Source organism: Ochlerotatus camptorhynchus, unplaced genomic scaffold (assembly GCF_037179485.1).
Source record: "Ochlerotatus camptorhynchus isolate MF236.1 unplaced genomic scaffold, CSIRO-AGI_Acam_v1.1 ptg000162l, whole genome shotgun sequence".
NCBI classification, from domain to species: domain Eukaryota; kingdom Metazoa; phylum Arthropoda; class Insecta; order Diptera; family Culicidae; genus Ochlerotatus; species Ochlerotatus camptorhynchus.
This window is the reverse complement of record NW_027040652.1, coordinates 1479108-1487472: the sequence shown is the minus strand read 5'-3', so window position 1 is coordinate 1487472 and position 8365 is coordinate 1479108.

The window sequence follows — 8365 nt, the reverse complement described above, 5'->3', positions numbered from 1 at the left end:
TGTTGACATCGCTGCATGTGAAGTCAAATAAATTTTAATTCAACCATAACTTTTCAACGGCACCAATCAATAGTTTCCCCATGTAAAAGCAATCGAGTGTAACCAAACGATGAACGGTAGTTCTCTTCAAATTACTACATTCAACCCAGCAAGCAAATTACACTACAAAGCCGCAGCCAAATTTGTGACCTTATTCATAACTTTGGAAGTCGCTGCTTCTGGCTTTGTTAGCCCACGAGACCTCCAGTGGCATCCAGGAGAAACTTTTCTTCCCGAAAATAAACATAAAGAAGAAACTTTCCCCATAGGAAGGCCACAATGGGCGTTAATGCGCGACACCAGCAGCCCACCAACCAGTGCCATGGGTCGGAATCTACCAGCACACGACACCGCCAGCCGCAGAGCGCCGGTTGGTTCAATCGACAATAATCGCACTGTTAGTTGTGGTGGGGTGGCACTTTTTCTTGGCCATCAGTTAGTGCTGGGGATTTTGCTGAACTGAATAGTGATTGGTTGGACTTTTAGTACCTTTTAAATAGGTTTGAGTTACAGATTTAAAGAACACACGTAGGGTGTCCGGTGTCCTACTGTGATAGTTGGCTCATACCGAATATATGTTGTATCCGCTGGATCGTAAATCTTATTTTATTTCTATATATTAAGTTCATAGTCTTAGACCACATGGTCTACAGACTGATTAAAACGACGGAATCCTATTCTTATACACTAATTTACTAATATACAAATAAAAAAACCTGAATTTATAGGCATTTTTCTATTCAACAGGAAAGTATGCCAAATGGAAACATCAATTAAATAGTTTTACCAAGAAAGACAAGTCTCTGGGAGTTTCTTGATGAGGATAAAGACAATTCCATCAGGTACAGAAATCGCAACATTCAGTCGGTTGGATACCATTGCCAATAAGGCGAAGTTGCCTCTTCAAGTAATCTACAACCATGACACGATTCTCTTTGTGCTAGATAATGCTCCGTTAGGCGCTGCATGAAATTGAGGTACATATATTCGAGCAGTACGCATATTGCACGAGATATTCAGAAGTGGGAGTTTCTCCAGAGGTATCTCACTGAACCCGAAGAATGACGAAGCAGAAAATTTGATGCGCGAGTAATTGAATATTGGATTCAAGGTTCCAAATACTCATTTCAGCTAAAACAATGTTTTTTTTTAATTATGAAATAATTAGATGCTACGATCATATTTTGAATTGGTAAGATATAAAAAGAGGTTGCTAAGAATGTGTTTGATATATTAAACCTGTTTATTTCACTTCATGAGAGTCACAATCAGAGATTTTTCACACACTCACTCATTCACTCACTCAGCGATCAGCAAATTGCTGATTGTGACTCATAGAAAGCCAAATTTACAGGTTTTATGTTTCAAACGTATACTTTGTAGCTTCTTCTTGTAAGTTACAAGTAAAGCATGTCATCGTACCATCTTTTGGTTTTATTATTCCAAAAAAATATTTTAGCTGAAATGAGTATTTCCCAAGTAACAATACAAGCTGAACATTAAGAACAGAAGCTGATTATTGGCTGATTTAGGGTGTACAAAGCTGATTAACATCAGGCTGAATATATAGTTGATTAGTAGTGCATGAAGCGAATTGTATCCCCATAATCCAACCTCAATAGGTTAGCTGATCCAAAGATTGAAAAGCCTTATTTAAGCTTAACACAACTCCACAAATCAGCAATGCGTTACACATTTTGTAAAATGTCGTCAGTTTCTGTGTCACATGTCCGGCATTTTAGTTTTACTAAATTCACTGCCTACCTTTCTAATTACTAATTACATCAAAATGACCATCAAAATAAATCGCGTGCTTGTGTCCAAATTGTGTTAAGTGCACTTGAAAATGAGAGGAATGGTTAACAGTCACCAGTTGTTGCTTACAATTCTGCATTGTTGTATAATACTCTTCCGGGTGCTGTAATTCAACTTAAATTTGACGTGCTTCAAGTTAATGATCATACCTTTTACCACACATATGCCTTAATGGTCCAGTAGGTATGGTTGACGACTATGAATCAGCGACTGCTGGTTCGAATCCCGAAATACAAAGGTAATTTTTAGACTTATATTAACAATATAAATATGTTAATTCAATTAGTCAGCAACAAGATGAAGCAGTTCCATATAAATGCGTAAGATATGAAGCGGTCTTCCATTATTATTTTTGAAATAAAACAAGAAGGCTGAACAAGGATTGGAAAAGACTGTTATTTAATGCCTTAAAAAGCTTATAATGTATATTACTGTTAAGCTTTTGGCTGATTAAAATCACCAGATTTATATGTTTAAAAGCTGGACAAAGGTTAACGTGGTCTATGTACAGCAATTATTCAATCTAAGGCTAAATTGAAATCGAATAATCAACACTTGTTAAGCATCAAATTGTTACCTGGGTTGCAACCTTGATTGGATCCAGGTTTTTTTTCCAGCGGTCAGATAAAGGGTTAATACGGTTAATACATATACGACCTTCTCTGCTGATTTGTTACCTTCTACGATGCATGTGTCTTAACACTCCTAGAGTAATAATATCCAATCGATAAGCTTCCGGGTAGACGCCCTTGACTGGAAGATGATCGTCAACATTCGAGAGAATGCAGGAACGAATGTCATCGCAAATATATTTTTTTTTTAAATTCTTTATTATAGAGATTTTAGCCGAAGGCTAGTTCATCTCTTGTCATTGCAAATAAGGACACATAAGGCCGTATGAATAAAAGCGTTTACTTTACTTTTCCCGTAAGAAAAGCACGGGAAAGTAAAGTAAACTCTTTTTATTCAAACGGCCCATAGTTGGGATTCTGGTATGACCCTTTACTCCAGCTGTATAGAGACAAAAAGCATTGATTCAATTGAGTTCTGAAAGGAATAACACTTACATCAACATTTTCTAAACTCCTCCAACCAGAAAACCGATATAAACATAAACAATCTTTATAAATTCAGGGTTGCTACTCATGGCTTACTTCGGCACGTTCGGCACACCGCTTGGCATAGCATCCGGCACTGCTAAAACACTCGGCACAGATTATGGTGTGCAGAGTTGAATACCCCTTGATTGCATTTGTAAAAATTGATGAAATTTTGAGTAAAACTAGTTTAGAGTGTAATGTTTACATGTGCTAAATCTCTTCACAATCTGTCAAGTGGTTATCTGGATGGCTTCCAAGCAAGAAGTGCTTCGACAAAAAATTTTGGGAGCTGTCGTGGAAAATCCCAGGCCAGTCCCACAGGTGGATCGCGAAACAGTTTGGAATCGACAATTCGACCGTGTCCCGTGTGGTAAAATCGTTCAAGGAGACCCAGACGACCAAGCGGCGAGCTGGCAGCAGAAGAAAAGCGAAGACGACGATTACTTCAAGCGTAATCCGATCCTTTCGATTCGGGACGTGGCCAATTCTTCTGGTTCGTCCAGCAGACAATCAAGCGGAATGAATTAGTTGCGCGCTAATCTCTCACTACAGCGCTGGCATCAGATCACTTTGACGTTTCTATACATTTTTTTTCGAACTTGTAGGCAACATTGATTGAAACTTGTCAGCGATTTTCCGCAAATAGCTCGCGAAATGTCGTTAGTGAGTTCTGTGACGATATATTTAAGCAAAATTTATTCAAAGAGTTACGCCTGTTTGTCTGTGCTATAAGGTTGTCTAGAATTCAAAGAAGATCGGTCAAATTTGAAATGATCATCTTTTAAATTTCAGGAACTTCTCTGAAAAACTGTGAGTTTTTTTCCCTTGAATTTCCCGGATGTGCCCTGAACTTTTCTGAACAGAACACCCGAGAAAATCAGTGGCTCATTATCCTGAAGTCTTGTAAAAATATCTGAAGGAATTTAAAATAATTTCTGTACAACATGCCATCATGAAAGAACCCAAGTAACAATTTTGTTTTTATGAGGGTTCTGTAGATCATGATTTGGACTTGTAGAATGCTATAAAACCTCGATAAAACCTGCAATGTTCCTTGGGAATACTAGTATAGTACTACCAACAATCAATACGAAACTAACGATTTAAAATTGGCTCACTACTTGACTAGCCTATTGGTCCCAATAAAACGGTTAACGTACCTATTCTAGTCGAAATTTTACTACTACACAATGTTTGTTTTGATTCGCTATGAAAGTTTGACAGATAAAATAAGGGGTGAGTGGATTTTCCTATGTTTTGAGGGGTGCATCGATTAGCTTGGGACCGAATAGAGTACCAGAGCTGAGCCAAAAAGATGAGCACGTTTCTTCGGGACCTTCTGGTCTAAGAGTTACTTCTATGGTTCTACCACAAACGAAGTGACAGACTGTGAAAACTTTGGTGACCAACCTGCTATTGCAATTTTTCAGGCTAGGTCAACCCTACTACCATAGAGGTAACTCTAAGACTAGTAGGTCCCGAAGAAACGTGCTCAACTTTTTGGCTCAGCTCTGGTACTCTATTCGGTCCCAAGCTAATCGATTCATCCTTCGAAACATAGGAAAATCCACTCACCCCTCATTTTATCTGTCAAACTTTCATAGCGAATCAAAACAAACATAGTGTAGTACTGGAATTTTGACTAGCATGGCGTACGTTAATCGTTTGCTTGGGATCAATAGGCTAGTCAAGTAGTGAGCCAATTTAAAATCGTTAGTTTCGTATTGATTGTTGCTACTACTGGATTGCACTAGCATTTTCACCAAATCTAGAAAGAGCTGGAATTAGGGCGTAACAGCCTTTGTAAACAATGACTTCTTTCGTTGATTTCTCGGAATTCAAGTCACGCGTACACAAACTAACATAACCATCGGGTAGAGGAAGTCTTCCTCTACTCGATGGTGATGTCGATTGCCAGGGAGAGCCATGGCTTACGAGAAATCATCGAGAGAAGTCATTGTTTACAAAAGCTGTTACGCCCTAATTCCAGCTCTATCTAGAAATGTACTAGAATGTTTTGGTTCTATCCCTTTCACTCAACTCAAAACTGAAAACACTGTCAAAGATTATTACACAAGAGGCGTTGGTGGTGTAGTGGTAAGCGTGAATTACCTCACACCCCAGCAGGCCTGGGTTCAATCCCAGTCGGCACCGCCGGGATGTTCTGATGCATAACATCTCTGATCACAGGTAGGGTCCAGGTGTGGGAGCTGCCTCCCTGGCGTCGGCGTCAAATCAAGGAAAAAAAGATTTGCACAGCCGAGCTCGGTAGAACAAACTAAGAGTGTAGATCTATAGAATAATGCCTGATCAGTTTTAACTCTTGGAAAAATATTCAGAGGGCTTTCATAAGATCTTTAGGATCCTGAAGGTCTTTGAAATAATTTCTGAGCAACCTGTTATCATGAAACAATATCCGAGAAACATGATTTGAATTGATTAACTGTTCTAGATCTTTAAGATAATACCTTATCATTCTGAAGACTTGGTAAAATCTTCAGAGGACTTCCTTAAGATCTTTGTAATCCTGAAGGTCTTTGGAATAATTTCTGAGCAACCTAGTATCATGAAATAATATTTGAGCGACGTGATTCGAATTGTTGAACAGTTCTAGATCTTCAGTATAATGCCTGCCCAACAAACGATTTGAGCTGAATAAAGGCGAATTAGCTATATTTTACCTGAAGAAGCATATTTTTACTTAAATAAGCTCTTATTTAGTGTTTAATGTTTGTTGGGTGATCATCCTGACGTATTGGAAAAAATATACAGAGATTCTTAATAAGATCTTTGGAATCCTGAAGGTCTTTGGAATAATTTCTGAGCAACCTAGTATCATCACAGAATATTTGAGATACGTGATTTGAAATTTTGGACAATTCTAGATCTTCAGAATTATGTCGATCAACCTGAAGTCTCGGACAAATATGCAGAGGTCCATATTAAAACCTTCAAAATTCTGAAATATTTGCACTGATTTTGTTGCTGTTTATTTTTTCTCTGTTCGGAACCTAACACTACTGTGACCGGTTAATTGATCTATTGTAGTATATCCCGCGTCCTTAGTTTAGTGCATGTCGTATTACTCCATCACTATTGAGAAATGATGAAGTATTCGATTTTTTAACAGTTGTCATTCTTGCATTTATCGCAAGGATCCGACTCTAATTGAAAGGTCCCGCTATTTATACCTTTCGGAGTGTTCAAACGCCCTCCAAAGGCACGCCCCTTTTTCAGTCAAAATTGGATTCTTTAGCAACAAAATTAAGCAACGACACTGATAATGACCATGCATCAGAACTCTAGTCTTAACCAAAATAGGGAACAACTAATAGAAGATTCGGAATCACATAGATGAAGACTTACTAACTCATTTTTGCCTTGTTTCAAGATCATCCTCGGTGCACAAAGCCGAGTCTTGTCCCTATAGGCTCTTTCCATGCACCATCAATGTAGAGTGCGATAGCCAATTTTTAAAGAAAATGTCATCCAATCCATTTGTTTACATCGGATTGACGATTTTCAAAACTCAAGACAATAAACATTTTATTGCACAACTTGCAAATTTCCATCGGGAGTGGTCGTATTTTTCGATTATCTACAGATCTGAACCACACATTAAAAATCCGGAAGATCATAACCGCTGGGACAATTTAATAAATCTTAAATTTCTCATCAAAAATATATGGAAGCACCAGCCAAATCACTGCAAACCCGATACAGAAAACAAAATATTCCACGTGGATGATGATTTCAAGCACCTGCGGTGGATAAACTAATCAGGAAAGGTGAAAATATTGTCCTCTTCCTATGCTTCACGGTGAAAATTTCCACCCTCATCACTCTTTTGAGGGTTCCCCTAATAACCGCCAGAGGCTGAAACGATCGCTTAGTTTCTTTTGGATTCGCCTATCAGCAAGGCATAAAAAGTAGCAAGGACTAAGATGTGTTCCTTTGATTACTGAAAATTCCTGTTGCCCTAGTTTCCCAAGTAACAATTTTGGTTTTATAAGGATTTTAAAGACCGAGATTTAGACTTGTAGCATGCTTTAAAACCTCGATAAAACATGCAATGTTACTTGGGTTACCAACTAGTCATGACTAGGATTCTGTGGTAGATCTTACATCCCGTAACGTACCACGAAAAGGTGATCTACCTACGTTACGGGCATTTTGTTGCTTATGCAGATGTGTGTGTGTGAGAGCAGTGATAGAAGATTTTTGTTTGGCTGCCTACTTTTCAAAAATCTCGGATTTTCTCTTATACATCGAAATCGGCGTATTAAATTGAAATTCGAGATTGAAATTGAGGATAATACCACAGACAAACAGACATAACACATTGAATATTTCTCACTGTAAAACATCGTCGCTAAAACATTACCGCCATCTGTTGAGTGCACTGTGGTGGGCACTACGCTGAACAGATGGCGATAGTGTGTAAACGTCAAACGCAAGGGAATTGACTATGCGCGCCACATGTGGCGGTACTACCAACTACGATACTTTTAAATTGTCCGTTAAATGGTTGTTCGATCAACAACTTGCGAGAGTTATGTCTGTTTGTCTGTGATAATACCATAGAAGTAACTCTAAGACCAGATGATCCCGAAGAAACGAGCTCAACTTTTTGGCTCAGCTCTGGTACTATCTTCGGTCCCAAGCTAATCGATACACCCCTCGAAGCATAGGAAAATCCACGAACCCCTCATTTTACCTGTCAAACTTTCATAGCGAATCAAAACAAACATAGTGTAGAACTAGAATTTTGACTAGAATGAGGTTGCTTGGGACCAATAGGCTAGTCAAATAGTGAGCCAATTTGAAATCGCTAGTTTCCACCGGTTTGTAGTAGTGTTTCCATGTGATACACTAAAACATTGTAATAGCAGGTTCGTCACCGAAATTTTAGAGCCGCTCCGTCTGTCACTTCGTTTGTGCTTTGCAGACTGTCAAAGATCATTGCACACAAAATCAACTTTGTTCAAATCAAAACAAAAATACTAGCCCATCTGGTGGTCGATGGTACAAGCACAGACAAACAGACATAACACATTGAGTATTTCTCATTGTAAAACATCGTCGTTAAAACATATCCGCCATCTGTTGAGTACACTGTGGTGGGTAGTACGCTGAACATATGGCGGTAGTGTGAAAACGTCAAACGCAAGGGAATTGAATGTGCGCGCCACAGGTGGCGGTACTACCAACTAAGATACTTTTAAATTGACCGATAAATGCTTGTTCGATGAACATCTTGCGAGTGTTATGTCTGTTTGTCTGTGGTACAAGCTTCTAAGAAAATTCTATTACAGTGAACCACATTATTTTAATTGATTTCTTCGCCAGTTAGTCGTCTGTCACTTCGTTTGTGATATTAGTATAGCATTTCCTCCCAATTCTGAAAATCG